At 40.9% G+C, this 21,534-nt stretch overlaps 1 protein-coding gene across 8 annotated transcripts in view; it reads right to left on the bottom strand.

The window, feature by feature from the left end:
* The window catches only part of PRKN (parkin RBR E3 ubiquitin protein ligase), a 1,205,440-nt gene that overhangs the window by 355,430 nt on the left and 828,476 nt on the right, over window positions 1–21,534 (bottom strand). The window lies entirely within an intron of this gene.

Here is a 21,534-nt window from a genome sequence, read left to right as displayed (position 1 = left end):
CCTAATTTTATTTACAATTTTTATATTTATACTTTTTTATTTAAAATTAAATATTTTTTTTATTGTTCAGGCATAACATTTTAAAATAAATGAATACATTTTGAGCGTGTGTTTCCTTGCCTTGCCTACATCGTGTGTACATTTTGAATGTTTGTTTTATCTAATAAAAGATTTAAAGGTTTTGGGAAATGCAAAAGTGGCTGATCTGCATAAAGAACTCCGAACTGAAGAAATGCAAATGACAAATTGTAGGGTGAGTGGAATGGACTCCAAATCAGAAATTAAACTCTACAAAGATAAATGGAGATTGCTGAAGGCAGAGAAGTGCAACTGGAAATGAGAACCAATTAAACAAAAGTACTGAATACGAGTAAGTGACAAGTTAAAATTCACATGGAAGAGAAATCATGAGCACTAAAGTGCAATGTGAACATATCCACATCAACTATATATGCCAGTACTATCTGAATAACTATGATAATCTGGTAGAAAGGCATATATTCTATTAGGTACCACCACTATATTTAAAGATACAAGAGTCTAATGGAGCTGTTTGAGTCTCAGTTACGTGTCCAGGGTGGCCTGTATGGTCTGGACCACCTGGACTCCTCCTGCAATCAATATCTGGCCCCACCCTCAGTTGTTGACCATGTGCAAATTCATTAGTCTTGTGGGGATTTTCCAGAGGACAAATGGTGATCTCTAATGTCATCCTCATATTCTCCCCATAAAGCAATAGCACAATGATAAGGTCATAGTAACTTCTCAATATATGTTGCCCTGCAACTTGAGAAAATGTTGCTAACAGATAAAAAAATTTTATTTTTATCAATTTGATAATGAAACACTTACTTAATATTAGTCACTGGATATATGAGTTATTGTTACCAGAAAGATATTAAGAAGCTAATCTTTACCTCTGCTAGTAGATAGGGGGAAATATGTACAAATTTAATCTGATTTAAGGCAACATAAATTTTTAAGCCTGAAAACTAATGGGAAAGTCTATAGAGACTCTTTATATGGAAAAGTACAAAACAAGCCAGATGTAAAAGAAGTAAGTAAGGTGATCTCAGGAAATCTTTTGTAGGTTTACAATTTTATGTTTTTATTGTTAAAATGACTGTGGTTTATGAATCCCTATTTTATAGTCCTGCTGTACCAGTCCTGTGTGCAAAGAGTAATGCCCAAGCAGAATCATCCTCAGACATGAAAGGCAATGGCAGACATATTTTGGGGGATAATAAACCAGAACATCACAGATTGTAAACTTTGAGAGTGATTACTAAGTTTCCCAGAAGTTAAAACTCTTTCAGCTTCCAGTCTGACGTTTGTGCATACAACTTGGTATGACATAATTTTCCAGAATTTAATAGTAAAGTAATTCAGTTTCCTTATTTGGAACAAAGCTTGATCCCAAAGAGAGAAAAATTTCAGTCCTTGACAATACTGTTGAGCTAATTCCATTTCTTTTGGATTATTCACAATATCCAAGAGTTGGAAATAAACTAAATGTCCATTGTTGGAGAAATGGACAAAAAGAATGTAGTACATACATACAGTGGAATATTATTCAGCTGTAAACAAGGAAATTCTGTCATATGCTACAACATGGATGGACCTGGAGGAAATTATGGTAAGTAAAATAAACCAGTCACAGGAGGACAAATAATACATGATTCCACTTACATGAGGAATCTAAAACAGCCAAGCTCAGAGGAACAGAAAGTAGAATGGTAGTTGCCAGGGGCTGGAGGCAGGAAGAAATGAGGATTTGCTGTTCAATGGATCTAGTATTTCAGTCAGGCAAGAAGAAAAAGTTCTAGAGATCTGCTGTACAACAATGTGTTTACAGTTTATACTACTATCCTGGGCCTGTAAAAATTGTTAAGAGGGTGGATCCCATGTTATGAGTTATTCACCAAAATAATAAAAAAAAATGTCACGCAATGGATGAACAGATTGAATAAAGATCAACTCTGGGTTCCAGAAAAAAACAACATATTGATTTAAGCCACTAAGTTTGTTATAATTTGTTAGGCAGCAAGACCAACAGATGACTAACTTCCCTAAGAATTTAAGTCAATTCAGATAAAATTTCTTGGCATAGGTGAGGTTTAATGCTAAAGTTTTAAAACAGTTGGTTTCTTTCACTTGATGCTTCACAAATCACAGAGAATTGAATACAGTTTCCAAGCAAATGATAAAATATTGAATAGGACTTGAGTGACTAAAATATTTATACTATTTAAATTATCTCTTGAATTGAACATATTTCATAGTTTTCCTAAACTGTCACAAGTCTTTTCCCTATTTGCTTATGTCACAATGACGACGCAGCAAACAGAAATAATATTAATAGCCTGAACATTGGTATCACCAATGCTATTTTCCTTTAAGAGCAGTTGTTCTAATTAAACCCACGCTTGAAAACAGACTTTTCTTAGAAAAAATATTTTCTTTGTACAACATAATATAATTTTAGGAAATATAGATAAGCAAAAAGAAGGACGCACACATCACCCATCCACTCACCATCCAGTGTCAGCCACTGCTGATGGTATGTTCTCTGGCTCTTTCCCCTTATAAGTATTTTGAAAAATCAGATCATAAAAATCTATTGTGTACCTATCTTTTTAAAAAAAAATTTTCTCTTTACAAAACGAAAATTGACTCAATAAATATTTCTTGACAACCTGCTATATAAATGTAAGCTAACACAGCCTTCCCTGAAGTCGTGGGAATAAACAAACGCATCTGTCCACTCATACTTCCACTCACTCATTCATTCATTCAGTATGTACTGAGGTCTAAGCCTGCACCATGTGTGGGGATGCACAGAATAAGACAGAATCCTACCCATCAAATAACTCAGTCTAACGCCAGTTCTGATATTCACGTGAACAACTGCCAAAGTGAAAGGGCTTTTGAATCATACAGATTTCTTCTAAAATCCGGCCTCTTCTGCTTGTACCTTGAGAGCTACAAGACTGTATAATCTTGGCAAATCATTTAACCTCTTTGTGTGCCTTTATTTATGTAGACTACATAGTCCAACTTGCAGAGCAGCAGCAAAGATTAGAAGAGACCAGATATGTAGAGACACAGTGCAGGGCTTTAGGTGCTCCGTGGCTAATGGGTTGTGGAACAATGTGACCAACTCCACGATGGGTAAGTTTCTGAGAGAAGGAGTTAACACAGGCTGCCTTTCACTCACCCCCTTACCAGCAGGCATCTCTGGGGACTGGTACCTGATCTGATCTTGTCAACTAGGAGTTGCTGGGAGGAAAGGCCTATGTCTGCAATGCCCTCAGCAGGATATCCCCAGGTAAGGATGACTTGTCATAAATAGAACCGGGTATCGACAAGACCTGGCTTCCTGGAGAAGGTCATGCGAGCTGTACAATTTTCTGTGGGTACAAACTAGAGACATTTCCTGTTTCAAATACTCCCTGCTGTGGTAGAAGCTCAGAGACCTCACCTGGGTCAGAGGGGCATGCCCGATGTGGGAAGAAAGGACCTGGGGAGCTGCCCTCGTTGCCCTAGGTCTCTCTCTGTTTGTCTGAGGCTTCCAATTCCCGGCATCCTCCACATTGTTTAGTAAAGCTCGGTCACGGGTGAGACGTCTGGAGTGTGTTGACGCAGGTTGACAACCCGACTGCGCGTAGCTCAGGGTACTGCTCACGGAGGAAGGAGCACAGAGGAAGAATAGAGGGCATTAGCAGGAAGAAGAAAGAGGCAGGAAGATGAGAGAGGCATGCTCTGGAGTTAAAGGCCAAAGTTAAAGTATGACAGGAAAGAGAGAGGGCAAGACTGTCTAGAACCCAAACCCTTAACCATCACAATGTTAGATGATTCCATAAATGGAAACCACAGAAGCCATAGGACAGGCAGCACCAAGAAAGAGATAACTATTCAGGGCAGGATGTGACTGCTGGCTAGTTAGACAGGCCATTCTAGAAGAAGTGGACTCAAGTTTCAGGACACTCTATATTACATCTGAGATATCATGTAAGAACACCCCCTACTACCTCTGATATATCACGTTAAATATAACCCATTAAGTCACTTATATAATTTGGAAGGACCATATTTGTATGCCTCTAAAGTAAGTAATGTTTTGGAAAAAATAACAAGCCCTCCTGGCTAAATCTGGCCTGCCTTCTCTGACAAGATGTGAGGTCTGACTCCTGGTCATCAGGGAGATCAAAAGTGAGATTAGAAAGCAGGTTTTTCTTAAAACACAGCTGATTCCTCTCTTCAGATTTTATTACTTAAAGAATAGAAGATAATTCTTTATTTCTCTGAAAAGTAACTCCAAAACTTCACCTATAAGGATGGAATAACTTATTACCAAGCAAGTGTCTTTCTCAGGAATTTAATTTGAGGAATAAGAACCTTTATCATTTTAAGGTGAATTCAAACAAACAATTATAATATCGGATGCTAAGAAGGGCCAGGCTTGTTTCCTTCATCTTTACAATCTGCATTTCTGCTCTCCATATACTTAATTCACATTTGATGACCTTTATCTTAGTGGTGAGAGGTTTACCTTTAGTAAACCTGAAAATTCACTGAAATGGACCAAATACTGAAGGAAAGAAAAGCACATGGCATTACTGTCTTTCATGTAATGTAGCAAAGGGTAAAGTGCATCCCTGCAAAATGAAAGCACCAGGTGTGCCACCAGCTGTCACATACATTGAGATTCTGGAGAAATGTGGGCTTTGGACCCACGGCCAAGCTGGGTAGTTGAAGAACTAGTGTGTGAGGTTGCCAGACACAGAGGCTGTGCCTGAAGAACCCCTGGGGTAGAGTTTCTGCAAGATTTGCATTTACCATTTATGGGGTTCCACATCCATCTCAGGTTTGCAGACGGACTGTCCCAGTAGGCAGCCTAGCTGTATCTGCAGTCGCCCAGTTGGATCCAAAGTAAAATCTGGGTGCTGACCCACATAAATATTTTACTGACTGTAAATCTGCCTAAGGTCAATTTTGCCAAGTATCTAGATTAGAGAATCTAATAAGTTGACTGAGTATTAGAGGAAAAAACATGTGAGGAAAACTGTGGGAAATAGGTGTATAATTGTCAGATAAAAGTGCCCACTGGAAATCAGCAGACATCGATGAGCCAGTATCTATATGTGACTTAAGTCATTTGACCTCCCTGTGCCTGAATTTCTTCAATTGGAAATAAAGGGGGCATATTATTATTTTAAGTTCCTTTCATTTGTAAAATTTACAATTTTTATTTGAATCACAAAAATTAAATAGGTGTAATCACTGTGTATATAATTTAACTAATCTGGAAAAAAGTCTACATCAGTTGTTTAAAGCTTCTCACAATCAAGATTCCCTTTCACGACTTTTCCAACTACTGTGTCTGAAAAATGTTTGTCGGCCAAATAAACAATATCTAAGTAATTTTTTCTCTCTCTCTTTCTCCCTTTCTCTCTCCTTCTTTTTTTCTTTCTTCCTTTCTTTCCTTTTCCAACTAAAGACACATGCAACTATTAATGAGGACTTCAGATTAGCCTGAATTAACTAGTGTTATCAAACTGAGTTGATATAATTTCTGCCCAAAGCAACTTGACATTTCAGTTAAACTGCAGCCTTCTCAAAGGAAAATGTACATTTCCTTTAAGCTCTTGAAATATTAAAAATAGCACCTGGACACCCATGATTATCTTCCTGGATCCTAGAATTGGAGCTATGCCCATGTACTCTGCTCCTTTGAATTTGAGGATGCTATTGTTGCTGGTGGTCCTGTTCTGTATCAACTGCGTCCACACAGGTGCTGCCCTTCCTGAGAAGGGGTCACTTCCTGAGACCGGATCTCCTGTGTACACAGCTCATCACAGCTACCTCTCCTACCTTAGTTTCCCTGGGACTTCAGGATTCTTACTTATGGCTTCTGTGCCTCAGTTTACCCTGGGAAGTCTGTTCACCTGGTCCAGACTGAGAAGCACCCGGCCAGCACGGCTCCAGGAGCTGGTCAGTATCAGTCTCAGGTTCTCGAGTGGTAAATTGGAACGGGCCGTTTGCAATATCAATGAGCACATTTTAGAAACTGGATGTGGTAGTTGAATCAACTTCAGGTTTGACAAGAATAACAAACAGCTGACACTTGGGCAAGCAGCTTCTCTGTAAGATAATACGTGGAACAGTCAGTGGGCCTGAGCTGGACAGCCGACTAAACGCAGAGGATTACATCAAGACCTTGACCTGTCGATCATAAAAGAAGAATTTATCAGTCAGTGTGATAACTTTCAGTGGAACAGTGAAAAGAAAAGTCTATCAAGAAACAGACGATAGGCCTGTGTGATGGAGAAACAGACAAGGCAGACTGCATTCGGATCTCCAGGCAACAGGTGGAGTTTCCATATGCACAAGTGTCTCACTATCTCAACTGAATTGAGAGTTCAAGGGCTTTAAAATACCGGTAAGCCTAATTCAGGAATAATTAGGCAAATTTACAAAAAATTGATGACTACCTTATAAGTCTAGAGTTTACCAAAATATATTTGCTAGCATGTCTGTAGCCATGCATTCTCATTCTTAATTTAGCCTGTTCTCCAGGGTCCATGCTTGCTTCTGAACTTTTGACATTATCCTTGAGATCATGCAGGAGACTGTCTGTCTCCTCCAAGAAGCTTAAAGGCTTCTGTCAAATAATTAGACAGTTCCTCCAACAGCTTGTATTCATGTAAGGGTAATTCAATAGATTGATTCAGTGGTCATGACATCTCATTGTTTCTCTGAGGACCTGATTAAAAACCCTTAGAAATGAAGTCTGGGAATAGAAACAAGCTCCAAAGGTAACAAGACATTTGAAATAAAAATCTCAGAGAGAGGGAAAGCAAACTAAAAGGAGCTGACACAAAGGCTGAACGCGGCTGTGCTAGACCGGACTAGGAATCAGGCGATCAAAGCATCTCGGAGCAAAATTAGCCTGGACAGTGTTTGTGTGGCTGACAGCATCACATTGGGGAGCACCTCTCTCATTCCAGAGAGGCAATCCGGTGCTGTTCATCTGTGAGGCAGTGCTATCCACAGACCTGGGAGGACTGCTTGTTCCAACATCAGCACCATGCACGAGGCCCGAGCAATGAGAACCACTGAGATGGCTGAAATGTTCTGGGATGCTCTTGCTATTTAGTGCAGTGATGGATTTGCCTAATTCAATCTCTTTGCCTTGGGAAGAATATTACTTGCATCATCCCAAATTAATAAGAACTATCCCTCAAATAATTCTTGCATTTCACCTTCTCTAGAATTTCAATATGGCGCGTTCAAAATATTTCAACAGTCTTCATCTGTGCCCTTGAAGTACCTCTCAGGCCTTCACAAGATCAATTTGGAAAGTAAGAAGTGCGTGCCATTCCTTAGCAAAGCTCTCACAGAGTCAAGAAAGTTTCAAGCTCAAAGGGTCCATAGTTATCAACTCGTTCCTCCCCTTCACTTTCCTGATGAGAAAACAGAAACTCTAAGAGATAAAGAGAGGTTGTCTTTATTGAGCCTCTGGAATGATGCTGGGCGCCTTCACAAGTTGGCACGTTTAATTCTCACAACCACCCGGAGAGGAGGTACCATCAACTGCATTTTGTACAGAGGAAGAGACAATGGCTGGAAGCCACAGCTGAAAGATGCAGACGCAGGATTTGCATCCTCTGTCTGACAGCAGAGCTCGTCCTGTCGCACGGTCACAGAGGTTGAGAGACAAGAGTTGGATTTAAACTCAGTCCTGGTTCTGAGGCTTTCCTGCTTCCCAGTGTAGAATATTTAATTTAAGTCTCTTTAGGATGCACCTGGAACGAGCACTAGTCCCTCACTGACTCCATAATAAAATCCATTTCAGCTTATTGGTTTAAATGAACATTTTTTTTCACAGATTAGATTTGGTAGGGATGTTTTAGAAAGCAGAATATTCTGCCTGCTCCTCTGCTCTGGCACTTGGAATCTCTCTTTACCCTGCTGTTTTGTTTTCTATCTTATCCCATCTAACAACTTCTCTCTGAAGCAGCATATAATTAATACCAGCCCCTTCTCCCCCATACCTACAGCATGTGAGCCCCTCAAAGACAAGGGTGTTGGGCCACTTGGTCACCCCAAGCCCCAGAACACCACCGGGCACAGTGAACAATTGCTGAATGAAAATAGGATTACAGGGGCCCGGCCCAGTGGCATAGTGGTTAAGGTCACACACTCCGCTTCAGCGGCCCCGGGTTCGCTGGTTCAAATCCTGGGTGCAGACCCAAGCACTGCTCATCAAACCATGCTGTGGCAGGCATCCCACATATAAAATAGAGGAAGATGAGCACAGATGTTAGCTCAGGGCCAAGCTTCCTCAGCAAAAAGAGGAGGATTGGCAGCAGATGTTAGCTCAGGGCCAAACTTCCTCATAAAAAAAAAGAATTGAAAATATGATTACAGGACAGAGCTTGGTGGAAGCTGCCACATTATGTGGAAGGCAGAGATTTACACAGGGTAAATACCGGCTCTCCACTTTCTGTTTTTCGACTCTTGAGGTAAACAATATTGATATTCAAATCGGCTTACATGCATATGTTAGCAAGTATAATCAACAATATAATTCTGAATAGAATACATTCTGGGCAATAATTCTAACAAAATCAAGCATCGAGAAGTCTGGTAAATCCTGCTGCAGACTTGCCCCATAGTAAATGAATATAATACTCACCTGCATGTATTTCTTATTGCTATATCTTTGCTATGAACAAGCGGCCACTGACCTGTGTTCCATGGAGCCCCGGGGTTTCACCTTGGAGGATAATGTGGAGGGGCCCTGGGGAGCCCACTCTCATTCTCCCCAGCATAGCCACTTGGATACATATGGTTTCTGTTTCAGAGTTCATATGAAAGTCTAGTTACATGTTGTTTTTTGTTCGTTTGTATGTATGTTTGTTTTTTGAAAACCACTCTAAATATTCACTAAATAACTCAGTTTCATTTTGTTAATTACTTCTTATCTTTTTTTTTATTTTACAAGCTGGGTGTAATAAGCCTCAAATTGTGACTCTCATAAAAGTTATTTTGCATCTGAAACTTTCAGATCTGCATGTTAAGTTTTCCAAATAACCACGCCTGGGGCAATGATATGAATGGTGGGTTCAAAATGCTGGCCCTGGGTCGAATCACACTGTGAATTGCCACAAAGTTTTAGGAAACAATAAAAGTGAAAGGCAATATTAGATACAGCACAGAGAAGCAACAGGGTCCATTTCTACAATAAGAACTACCATTGATTCTGTGCCTGTTACAGGAAATCTGCCGCCAACTTTGCATACCTTCCTTCTAATTCTCATTATTCTCTAGGGGATATATTAATGAATTAGGAATAATCTGAATGATCCTAATATTAGGAAATGATGGTCAAGTGGTTGAGTTATGTGGCCAAGGCCCCAAAGCTAAAAATCCCCAAACAGCATTTAATTTCAGTTTTTTCATCTCCCAAGTTCATGGTTTTTCCATCACCATTCTGATGCTCCTAGCTTGGAGTACGATAGTGATAACAATGGCAGCCATACTAACAGAGAGCTTACTGTGTGCCAGACACTACTCTGAGTGCCTCATATTGTCTTCATCAGCTCTACGAAGTAGATATTAGTATTATGCCCACTTGACAGGTGAGAACACTGAGGCACAGAAGCGTTAAGGAAGGTGCCTAATTTCACACAGCTGTGGAATGGCAGTTGCGTGGTATTTGAACACAGGAGTATTGGAATGTAGACAGTCTGACTCATGAACTCACATTTTTAATGCAGAGCTCCGATTTTAATAGATATAGGAACACGAAAAGATATTATGTACAATGCAGAAGTTATATGAGTTCTTCCCTGAAGGGAAGTGATGATCTGATCAGGGAGCCATGAAACCATGGAACAAAGCAGTTCTGTGTGCAGGGTCGAGGTTGAGAAAGGGGAACCTCAGTGTGGACAGGGGAAGTCAGGGCAGGCTTCATGGAGGAGGTGGGCTTCCCAGGGTCCTGGAAGGGTAAGAAATTCTGAGCAAGGCCAGAAGCATTTCTTAACAGGGGAACTCAGGAGTTGTGTCATGGAAAGAGAGTCTGTTCAGAGGATGCTGACCTGACCAGCAGGCCGGGTGAGGTACGAGAAGAAAGGCTCGATAAACTGCGCAGCCTGATGACGTGATGCAGAAGAGCCACATGGTGAACTGTGCTGAAGACAGTCTCCTTTTGGGCATTCTGTGCACTCCCCAGCGACACTTGAGTTTGCAGACCTAAAACATGGCACCTTGTAGAAGCAGCAGAAGAAACAAGATCAGAGGATTTTTCTTTCTTTTTCTTTTTTTGTGGAGAAGATTAGCCCCAAGCTAACATCTGCCACCTCTAATCCTCCTCTTTTTGCTGAGGAAGATTGGCCCGGAACTAACATCTGTGCCCATCTTCCTCTACTTTATATGTGGGATGCCTGCCACAGCATGGCTTGACAAGTGGTGCCTAGGTCCACACCCGCATCTGAACTGGCAAACCCCTGGCCACGAAAGCAGAGTATGCAAACTCAACCACTGTGCCACCAGGCTGGCCCTGAGAGACTGGAGGATTCTGAGGACATGAGTGGCAGGTGATCACGAGCAATAGGATAGCTTGGTGCACAAGTGTGTAGGGTGGGCAAAGACCAAGGAAGGCGCCGTAGGGCTGCTGCCCTGATAGGTGAGCGTTCACCCTGTCCTGCAGGAGGGAAGTGGGTTGACTTGTTCTGTCACTCTCTTGCTGGGTTGTCAAAAAGAGTTCAGTATGGATTCGGTGGCGTATATTTTCCTACATAATTTTGCTGCTATAATTTTATTCTGTTTTCACAGGAGGAATCAGATTAGAGGTGACTGCATCTTAAAAACAAGAATGGGGATGAGGCCCTTTACAAGATGAGCTCAGTAAGTAGCACGAGGGTGAAAATAATTTTGTGATTAAGAAAAAACAAGTTTGTTTTCTGAATAATAAAATAAAATGAGAGAGAGAGCTACCAATTTGTGTCTGAGGAAATCACTTCTTTCCAGTCCCTTTGTCCCCAGCCCATCACAGGGACCAACTACCTGCTTTTGAAGGGAGCACAGAGCTTTCTGAGGTACAAGTTAGAATAAAGCTTTCATTATTTGGGGTCCAGAGTAAGTGAAAAAAATGATCTAAATATCAACTAATATCTATCATTTTATTCAATTTTTCTTAATTCGCTAGTTAAAAAAACCAAATAATGGCTTATATTATTTTGCAAGAATTTCTATTTACTATTATTCTGATACTATTTTTAATTGATTTTCAATATAAATTCTAGTCTGCATTTTGAAATACTTGATGACAAGAAATATATCAGTCTTTAAGACAACTTGAAATGCTTGGCTTTTATGCAAAAATAGACAAAAATGATTCTGGCATGCAGAGAAACCTGGTGGTAATTCCTTAATATTAAAAACTGACTTCACAATATTCTTAATTTCATAATATTAACAACATCCAACCAAATATTTCCATTTGGTGCCAGCATGCTCTGGATAAAGAGAACACAAAGAAAAATTTTCCTTTTGAAGGACATAAAAATTGTTTATTCAAAAGTTTATGATATGATAAATTGACTAGATCTCTTTTATAGCCTTGGTTTTAGATAAAGCAGCAGATTTAATTTCTCAACAACCTACCCTTCTTTTCCATAAATCATGCCAATAAAATTACAGGAAACAGAACATACATACTACACATATATGGATATGAAAATATGCTACAAACAAGGAAAGAGTCTAAGGGTAGCATTGCTGGTAAAATGAAGATGAAGAGAAAACACAGCGATTCTTTTGAGGAAAACAGATTCAGATCCTGGCTTGGGCAAATCTGAGTTCAGTGACCCAGGTTGCAGCAGAGACAGCATACAATGAATACCCTACTCAACAGCTATGATATGGAAATGGGACCCGCAATCTAATGGGATTTCCAGGTGGGACAGGACAGCCTTGGGAGGGGGATGGCAAGAGGAAGATTGCAGGTGGGTTGAGGGCTGAGCTAATGTCTGATGTCTCTATACAAGCATGATGGGAAGAACAAGTGATGATTATTTTCCAGTCAATTAGACATAAAGCATGATTCTTGCAGCCTGGTGTGTATTCAATTAGAATCGTAATATGATTAAGCTGGGGGTAGATATTTTGCAAACGACCTTGTGTCTCTGGCTGAATCAGAGCCTCTGCACCAGCTGCAAGCTGAGTCTTGGGGGATCTATAGGGACACCTCCCTGTGGGGGCCTCTTCCAGGAGGGAAAAGAGGTTTCCACCAGGAGGGTCCCACTTACCCAAGGACAAGGCATTCTGGGGCTGAAAAGCAGATAGAAACATGCATTTATTAAGAACCTGCTAAGATCCAGGCATGTCACCCTGTATGTCACAATTCTCTCTGGGAAGTAGGTATTATTATCCTCATTTTACTGATGAAATAATGGACTGAGAGGCCAAGTAATTTTCTAAAGTGGTACCGAGATTCAAGTAGAAGTTTCTTTGTCAACAAAACCCAGAATCTTTTCACTGTGCCACACTGCCTTCTGTGTGTGCTTGGATGGAGAGCTTTCGTAGGGGTTCTCCAAGAGCAGAACTGCTAATTCACCATAAGACTTCTGTGAAACCTAGTTATGGGAGCAGAAAGAGACCCTAGGCAAGAAGGCAAGTCTTTACTCGATAACTGTGGGGTAATTGGCTGGGTCTATGTCCAGATTCCCAGCTGTTCTTCCCAAGCTTAATGCTCAACACACACATAGATAAAAGTCAAGGAGAAAAGCAGGGAGACAGGGATGAAGAGAAATTACCCCAGTGAGCTAAGACAGCTGCAAAAGTTGGGTAAAAGGAATTCATATGTGCGTGTATAGAAAATATTGAAGCTGATGTAACTAACTACCTTAACAAAGATCTTACCCATAAATATAATTATAACTCTAAGCCTCCAATTTTATGTTGAGGCATCAGTTCATTATCATATTATCATAGAAACATTTTCAATTGTTTTTGAAATGTTCATCACACGTTTACTGAGGGCTCTCTATATAAGTACTGGCAGAATACAGATGTCTGTGGGGTCCACTGGCGTGTATTAGGCATGTCCTGTGTGCTGGAATCTGAAGATTCAAGCTTAAAAAGCCAAGGTCCCTGTTCTGTAAGCTCATGCTGCCTGGAACAGATAGGAAAAACTGCAACAAGAAGAAATCGTCATCAATTCCCCATTCTTCTCTTTTGAGATTTCTGTAACAGAGATGCTGAAAGTTCTAGCCACTTTAGATGTCCACCTGCTTGCCTAAAGAGAAACTAAGGAGAAATCATCCTGAATTCACGTAAAGGAAACGTAATTGAAGTGACATGAGGTTTTTTTTCTCATTGGGATATTGATTACCAAAAAAACTTGCAGAGGGAGGGAGAGAGAGAGAGACAATGATAGAGAGACAGAAAATAAAGAGGGATGGAGAGAGAGAGGTGCATGTGGAGGGAAATGACATGAAGGCCGTGTATTCACTTCAGACTTGACTCGTGAACTGTCGCAGGATATGGAGCTGCACGAAATTCTGTAGTGCTGCCAAATATTAATTGAAACAATTAACTGCAGAAAACACGTGGGCACAACAGTATTAGGAGCGCATAATCCTTTCTAGTTAAGAGGTCCTTACTGGATTACTGCAGAAAAGCTCTGGAGTTCTAATTACCTGCGGAAGCCCCACAAGGTTACGGCAAAACATGGTAATTAGACGGTTGTAATAGAAGGTGTTAGCAGGGAACTGAGGATTTGCTCTAAGTACCATGGTGTTTTCATGGCTATTTACTGAGCAGAGTACCACAATTTAATGGAGTTTGGTGGAATTCTCTAGCGGCTATTGTGAGCACGCAGTTAGCAAAAACATAGCTTAATGTGAGTTGCCTGGTTTTTGTGGAAGTGCTGTGATCCTTAACTCACATGTGGAGGAAATATCACCTGAATGAGATGGATTATATGGGTTTATTTTCGGGATGTACTGCTCTTGTCTTTATGAGCCATTTTATTCAGGTGCATCGCACAGCTTTGAGATCCCAACTTCGCCAGGTAGAACCTGGCATGAGAGGCGAAATGGGGCAGAGCCTCCTTCAAACCCGAGCTAATACTCATGTGGATCAGTCCTCTTTTACAACCAAACTGCGACATCATGACACCTGTTTCTCTAGTTTTGAGGAAGCATCTACAACCCTTGCATGCGCGGACAGCGAAATGTTGTATGTTTTAGTGATGGGCGCAATATATTTATTTTAAAATGTTGGTAAATATAAAAAGGTATCCGGTGAGTGAAGGAGATGTGTCTTTCTCTTCGTTGATTTTTGCCAATCCTGAAGCACCCTCTTACATCCCTTTGTCTTTTACTACAAATGTGGGCATAAAAATGAAACTCACGCTATAAACTTTCCTCTGCTCCCAGAGTACAGAGCATAAAAGTAATCTAAAGAAAATATTGGCATAGCATTTTTATCCATGCTTTGGTTTGTGCTCAGGGAAGCAGCTCATGTTTCCAAAGGGCTTGGTTGGCTGCCCACAGCCGATGGTCAGGTGTGAGCTACAGCGGTCCACAGAGGAAGGGACGCAGTGGTTGACTGCGTCTTGGTCCAGGCAGGGGTATTTCTTGGGCCATTTGAGAGTGGCATTAATTAAGCGTCAGTGCTGTTCTGCAGGTTCCTTTAATGAGGCAAAAGTGCGAGGGAGCTGCTGGGAAGGCGAGGCTGCCAAGTGCATGGAGAGCCAGCTGCCACTGCTGCTCTGGGGTTCCTCACCTCTAAAATCATTCCCCTTATGCTTCAGCTATGGAGAGCTGAAGGCCTCATTTTGGACATTTAAGCAGAGGATGAGGGGATAGTTGCTTTGCTGAAGGGCCTTTTAGTCAAAAGCTTAAAGTGAAAACTCTCTGTGGGCTTCGCTGGCCCTGATGTACCAGGCACGAGAAGATGGCCAGAAAGAACGAAGCTAACCAATCAGGAAGCTTTGGAGGCAGCCAGGCTACACTTAGACTGCAGAGCGAGATGGAAGGTTGGCAGGACCAAGGGGAGGAATTCCTCCTGCCTGTTCAACGGGTCATCGTCTGCAGAGGGTCTTCAGCAGCAGGAGCTGGCTGGTGGTGGACCCTCCTTATGTGTTGCTAACCTGGCAGGGTCTACGTGCTCATGGTAACGTCGCGAGACCCTGCCTTGAGGGGCACAGCCTGATGCTCTGACAACTGTAAAATCTGGGAAGCCAGGTGCCGTGTCACATCTATCTTTGTAAACCACACTGCAATAAGCAAAGTGCTGAGTATGTATGTATGCATGCATGCATGTAGGTGTGTATACATGTGTATATGGTGATACAATATTTGTATATAAAATATATAAATGTATAATTATACTTCAGTTGGATGTGTTAAATTATACATCACTTTAGTGTTTCTGAGGAAGAAGGAAAGCAATTATTTGCAGGATGGATTTCTAAGGAGGAGAGGCAGTTTCTAGTATATCTTAATGCATTAAAATTTTCACTAATTCTTCAACTCCAGCAATGTAAGTTTTATCAAGGGTCCTGGATTTTGCTGTGCTCCTTCATCTATACCTCCTATTAGCATCGTGGGAAAAGAAAAAATCCCTTCCTTGCTGTGCTCTGGAATATTCTAGATCCCTCAGAGGAGAAGTGGTACTAATTAGGGGTGGCATTTGTGGAAAGAAGGGGAAAGGCTCTGTAATTCACAGGCCTCTGGGCCGACCCATTTCAGATCTAGGCTCCCCTGGTGAGCTTCCCTCAACTGAACAGTTTGTGTAGTTAGAGCCATAAACTCCACTTGGTTGTTCCCTCTTCACCATCCATTCACTCTTTCCCTCCTTTTCCTTCCTCTCTCATCTACAAGAAGGGAAAATCAGAATGCTTTAAAAGACAGAAAAGAGACAAACTCAACTGATTTTATCTTTTTAAAAGCCCTCTGTTTTCACAAATTTACATAAAAGTTTGAATTTATATTCTTCTGTATTTGCATTCTCCTTGTCAGGATAGCTAATTCCTTTCTATAAATAATATGGATAGCTTGGTGGAAGCAATATAATTTGACTGGCATATTTTAAATTACTAGGACCTTAATGAAAATAGCACACGCATGTTATATATATATATATGTTTTTTTTTTAATTTAGGACAAAATTGTTTTGTCTCCTGTCTTATAAAGTCTGGAAGCCCATTCTTTTCTCTTATTACATAGACATGTTGAGAATTTTTACATCTGGGCTGTAATTTAATTGACTTAGCAACACTACCAAGTAACACATTTATTCCCCAGGGAAATTTCTTTTCATGCTTTCTATTGGAACTTCTAATTGACTTCTATTTCTGAATAATTGTTGCAACTAATAAGTTGGAAGGGCTGGTGATTTCAAATAGCTATCAATGAGGCATCAAGGCCTTTTTTTCCCCACTGCCAAATCCATAAGTGAGTTAATATTTTAAAAGTCAGTATTGAAAATTCTGTCCTTTTCATTGATTTAATGGATGAATCAGTAAGCCTGGTATGACTACTATAACGCAAGAAGATGAAGATCTGTGTATACCAAATATGTAATTATGTTGGAGTTAGTCATTCAAAAGGGGAATGCAATTGTGGTTCACTTGTCAGAGAAACAGCAATACGGAAAGAGTGAAAACATGTAAGAAATTCAGATGAGCTTTTCTCTGAAATTACCAGTATCTGGTTGGGCACATTTGGTGTAACATTAACCATGGATCTCCCTGAACATTATATACATTATTTCCCATTTCATTGGTGATGAGCCATCAATATCATAAGTAACGTATATTGGTGAAGTGTGTAAAGAAAAGTTCAATAGAATCAACTTATAGACAATGTAAAACATGTAGCTTTGGCATAAATGTCATTTACAGAGGTCTACTTTCTTGCCTAAATCATAAAATTCTCCTATTCTTGGTCAACACCTACAAGGACAAGATGGGTAAATCTCTCCTTAGGTAAGACCTCTTCTGTGCAAGGAGAAAGGCAGAAATGACGCCCTCTTTACACTTCAGATCAATCATAATTCTATTAGCCAGCTGAATACCTTGGTACACACAGTGCCTATCAAATATTAAAGCTTTCCCATTTTTGAAATTCAAATAATAGCTTAGTTTGTTATCTGGCGCTAAATCTGCACTACATTACAAATTTATGATTACTTGGAAATTTCACGCCGATATTTAAGTTTCAAAATATGTGATGCTTTTAAAAGTGTGTGAGAACATAAACAAAATTATACAATCATAAAATAAGCTAAGAATTATAGCAGCCTAAATAATAAAGTCCAGATTCTACCTGGCACTTATTTGTATTAAATAAATCCAATTTATTGTGTTCCTACTATGTGTCTGCAGACACAGTGATGAGCACTGAGAATTCAACTGTGAGCGAGATGACAGTGTTCCTGCCTTCTAGAAGATGACATCAAACAAACCAACAAATGAATAAGTAATTGCAAATTATTACACGAGGTATAAAGAAAGCTAACAGGGAGTTGTGACCAAGTACCTGGCTTCTGTGACATATGGTTTAAGTGAGACTTTTAAAAACTGAGACTTGAAGAATGAGAAGGAACTATGCACATAGCAGGGGAAAGGGTGGGGCAGTGGATGGGGGAGAAGAGCATGTGCAAAGGCCCTGAACTGGAAGATTGCTTAGCTTGCTGGAGGATCAGAAAAGAGACCAGTATGACTGCAGAAGGGCAAGCAAGGGAAAGCAAGACGAACTTTCAGGTCTTTGTAGAACATATGAAGAATTTGTATTCTTTTCCTTCCCTAATGAAAAAGAAAGCCATTTTGGGAGAGGAATATGATACAATTTACATTTTAAAAACAGCATTCTGGCTTGTGGGTGGCAAATGGGTTGTAATGTACCTGAGAGAGAGAGGAGGGAGACCACTTAGCGATTATTACAGTAGTTGAAGAAACAGATGGTAGACACTTGGACTAGGGTGGTGGCCCAGAGATGGGCGGAAGTAAAAATGTTTGAGATAATTTGGTAGTGGATATCAATCAATGGGAAATGGTGATGGATTATTAGGGCTATCAGAAAGGGAGGAACCAAGAATGGAGCTGAGATTTCTGGTGTAAGCATGGAGGGGTAAAACTGACTCATGTGGGGAAGTGTTAGAGGAACAGGTCTGGGGTGTGTATGTATCAAAGGGGATTAGAATCAAGATGGATTTTGAGACAAACTAAGTTTGAGATGCTTTTGATGCCTTGGGGAATCCGAGTGGAATTTTCAAGGAGTCGCCTTAATAGGAAAATCTGAAGTTCTGAGGAGAGTTCAGGGACTGAGACATGAATTTAGAAGCCATGAGTTTATGAATGGTATCCAAAGTGGAGCTAATGGATGGCAGCCCTCTGAGAGTTGGAAGTCGGGTAGAGGAGGAGAAGCCAAGAGAGAAGACTGAGAAGGAGGCACCATCAAGGGAGAAGGGTGCAGGGACCTGGAAGCCCATGGTAAGCACTCATCAGATATTGTTGTTATTATTAACTGGCTTCTTTTACTTAGTGAAACATTCCAGTGGAATGGAGGGACCAAAAGTCAGACTGGAATTAGAGAAGAAGAAATGGGAGGTAAATAAGTGGAGACAACATATGATGACCACACTGCTAAGAAGTTCCACTATGAAGAGGCATAAAGAAATTGAATAGGAATTGGAGGGGGATAAGAGGCTCATGCGTGGGCTTTTGTTTTGGGTTGTTCAGTATTTATCTATTTATTGAGCATGGGAGAAAGAGAACAGGAGGAACCATAATAGGGAAGGAAAGTGGATGAATGAGAGAAAACAGATGGCTAGGGAGCAGATCCCTAAGGGAGGCAGGAGGGCATAGGACCAGCGCCCAGAGGAAGGGCTGACTTTGACTTAGAGAAGGAACAATTCTTTCATGGTGATGGGAGGAGAGTGGCTCAAGATGGAGACAAATGTCAAGCAGATTGTAGATTTACTTGTGGAGCAAAAAGAAAGCTTTCTTCTGGTGGCTTCCACTTTCTCATTTTACATTAAAAGAATTAATCTGTATGCAGTGCAGCCATCAGGTAAGAGCGAGAAGGGAGGAGATTATGAGAGATCCAAGGGCAGAGGTCAAGTGTGAAGGATCCATAGAAGCACAGGAAATTGGGGAACCAGAGAAGAGTAAGGGGAGCACCAGAGGGTGCTGAGTATTCATTTGACCAGGAAGTTCACGTAGAATGGGTGAGCCTAGTTGTGTAACAATCCTCAGGTCTGTCCAGCTGCCTGGGCACGGTCACAGGGATGGTGCATACAGGGGTGCATATAGGGTCAGACTGCTCACTGGGAGTGAAGATAGAGTTTGGGGAGGAGATGAGCTTCAATGACTTAGCAGGAATGACCAGTGGCCCCAATGTCACACGATGAAGAGAGAGAGAAGGTGGTTAAGACGAATGCCATGAACCTCAGAGGAGTTTGGGGATAAAGAAGGAAACAGTGATTGCCAAGGGAAAATACGGGGCTCAAAGGATGCCACTTTATCTCCCGGGCCTCAGGCCTGTGGAGGAGAAAGAAAACACTGCCACTTGAGAGGGAAGCTGAGGAAGGGTGTCCTTGGGGGATGGCCTGGTTCCAGGAGAGTCCCAGAGGGAGAAGCAACAGGCTAAAAGGCAGAGGAAGTAGGGAAGTTCCTGGGCACGGGGGGAGGGTGTCCGAGGGCAAGGAGGTGGGTATTTGTGAGGGACACAGGGTGGGGGCACCGATTAGCAGTGAGTGAGAGTATGGAGGGCAATGGGGTGGAGGGGTAGGCACCGGGAGGTAAGACTGGAGGGTCCCTGAGGCCTCTGGGAGGGACGGGAGCGCTGGATTCTAGCACTGCTCTGCCAAGGTTAGACCATGGCTGCTGCAGGTGGTAGTGATGGCCCAGACACCTTTTCTTTCCTTTCCCTCCGGCTCTGGTCACCTTTTGTGCAAAGATGACAAATACCGTGCTTAAGAATTTCGTAATACTCCTTAACATCTAGCTCACATGGTGTAGACTCTCAAATTCCTATTTTAAATAAAAATAAAACCATCTCGACATTAGATTATGACGTTTAACCTCTTTGGTGTGAAACAGAATCCTTTACTGAGATTCCTACAAAAGCTGTGGGCCTTCCCTCCAAACAATCTGGGAAACAGTCTCACCATCAGATTCCGACTTGGGAATCCCTCCTCAGGGGAAAATCCTTACCAGTGTGTCACTCAATAGAGTTAGCTTAACAGTGAAAATCATTTTTTGGGGAGGGTGGGGGTGTGGCTAACAAAGTCCCACACACATTAGTATTTTATTGATTCCTTTACCTGATTTAAATGTTTTATTCATTTATTCAATGATAATGTTGAGCACCTCAACATTTCTCAAGCAGCTACAGATACAGGGCCACAAGAATGTCCAGTTTCTTGCCACTAGGGAACGTACACGATGAAGGAGTTTTTATTATTTGTATCATCTACACTCTCTGCAAAAATCCCCATAGGCAACACATTCTTCTCAAAATATTTTCTGTGTGACATTAGCAGGATTCCTTTAAACGAGAAGGGAACCTAAGCAAAAAAGAAAAAAATATGGAGCGAATAAAGGAAAACCCTGTCATATCTCTATCATTCTTGCTGGAGACCTCTCATTTGATAGTAATTGTCATCACCCTCATATAGTTCTCAAACTGCGATATTGGAAAGACCCAATAATCATTACCACAAAGGGAACTAGATAAGAGTATGAAAGGATTATGCACATATATTTCTACTAGGTGAAAAAACATATATATATTACATTCCTTACAGAGAGTGGGTTATTGGTAGCATTTTTATATATGGGAGGAAACTGGTCGTTCCAACAGTGCCTCACCTATGGCAAGCAGTATTTAAGTGATTACTATTATTATGATAATGATAAAAAGATTTTATTGCTTTCATTATAAAATGCATTGCAAAAACAGCTACTAGACAAACACTGTCCTTCATATTTCAAAGTGAAGCCACTGGAAGTAAAACAATATTTCTATTATCCAGAATTTCATCATTTAACATTCTATTAACCAGGGTTTAAGTATATCGTTGGCTGTGTGTCTTCACGGCAATCAGTTCACAGAGAATTTCTTACAAAGCAGGTGAATGGGGAAGCCGACTTTCTCCCCAGAGGCCAGCAGAACAGGCTGTTGCTCTCTATTGCCAATAGATGGTGGCCACGAATTGTTAGACAAAATGCTGAGGCCTTTTAAACGCCAGCCTTGAAAAAGGATGCATCAGCAAGTGAAAATGAATAATCGGCTGGGTGGAAACTGATAAATGAAGGAATCAAAGTGATAAAAAAATGATAGGACTGATTATTAAAGCAAAATAGCAAAAAAGCTAATGGCTTTTACTTAGAAATCATAGTTCACGGAAATTACTTAATCTAAACATTCTATTAAAGAAAATCTTGCATCAGCTTTTGATTTTTATTGCGTACTGTTGTTCAAATTTTTCTTTCTTTAGAAATCCTTTTCA

Source organism: Equus caballus, chromosome 31 (genome assembly GCF_041296265.1).
Source record: "Equus caballus isolate H_3958 breed thoroughbred chromosome 31, TB-T2T, whole genome shotgun sequence".
NCBI lineage: Eukaryota > Metazoa > Chordata > Mammalia > Perissodactyla > Equidae > Equus > Equus caballus.
The sequence above is the reverse complement of the archived record's forward strand: the minus strand, read 5'-3'. Positions and strand labels throughout refer to the sequence as shown.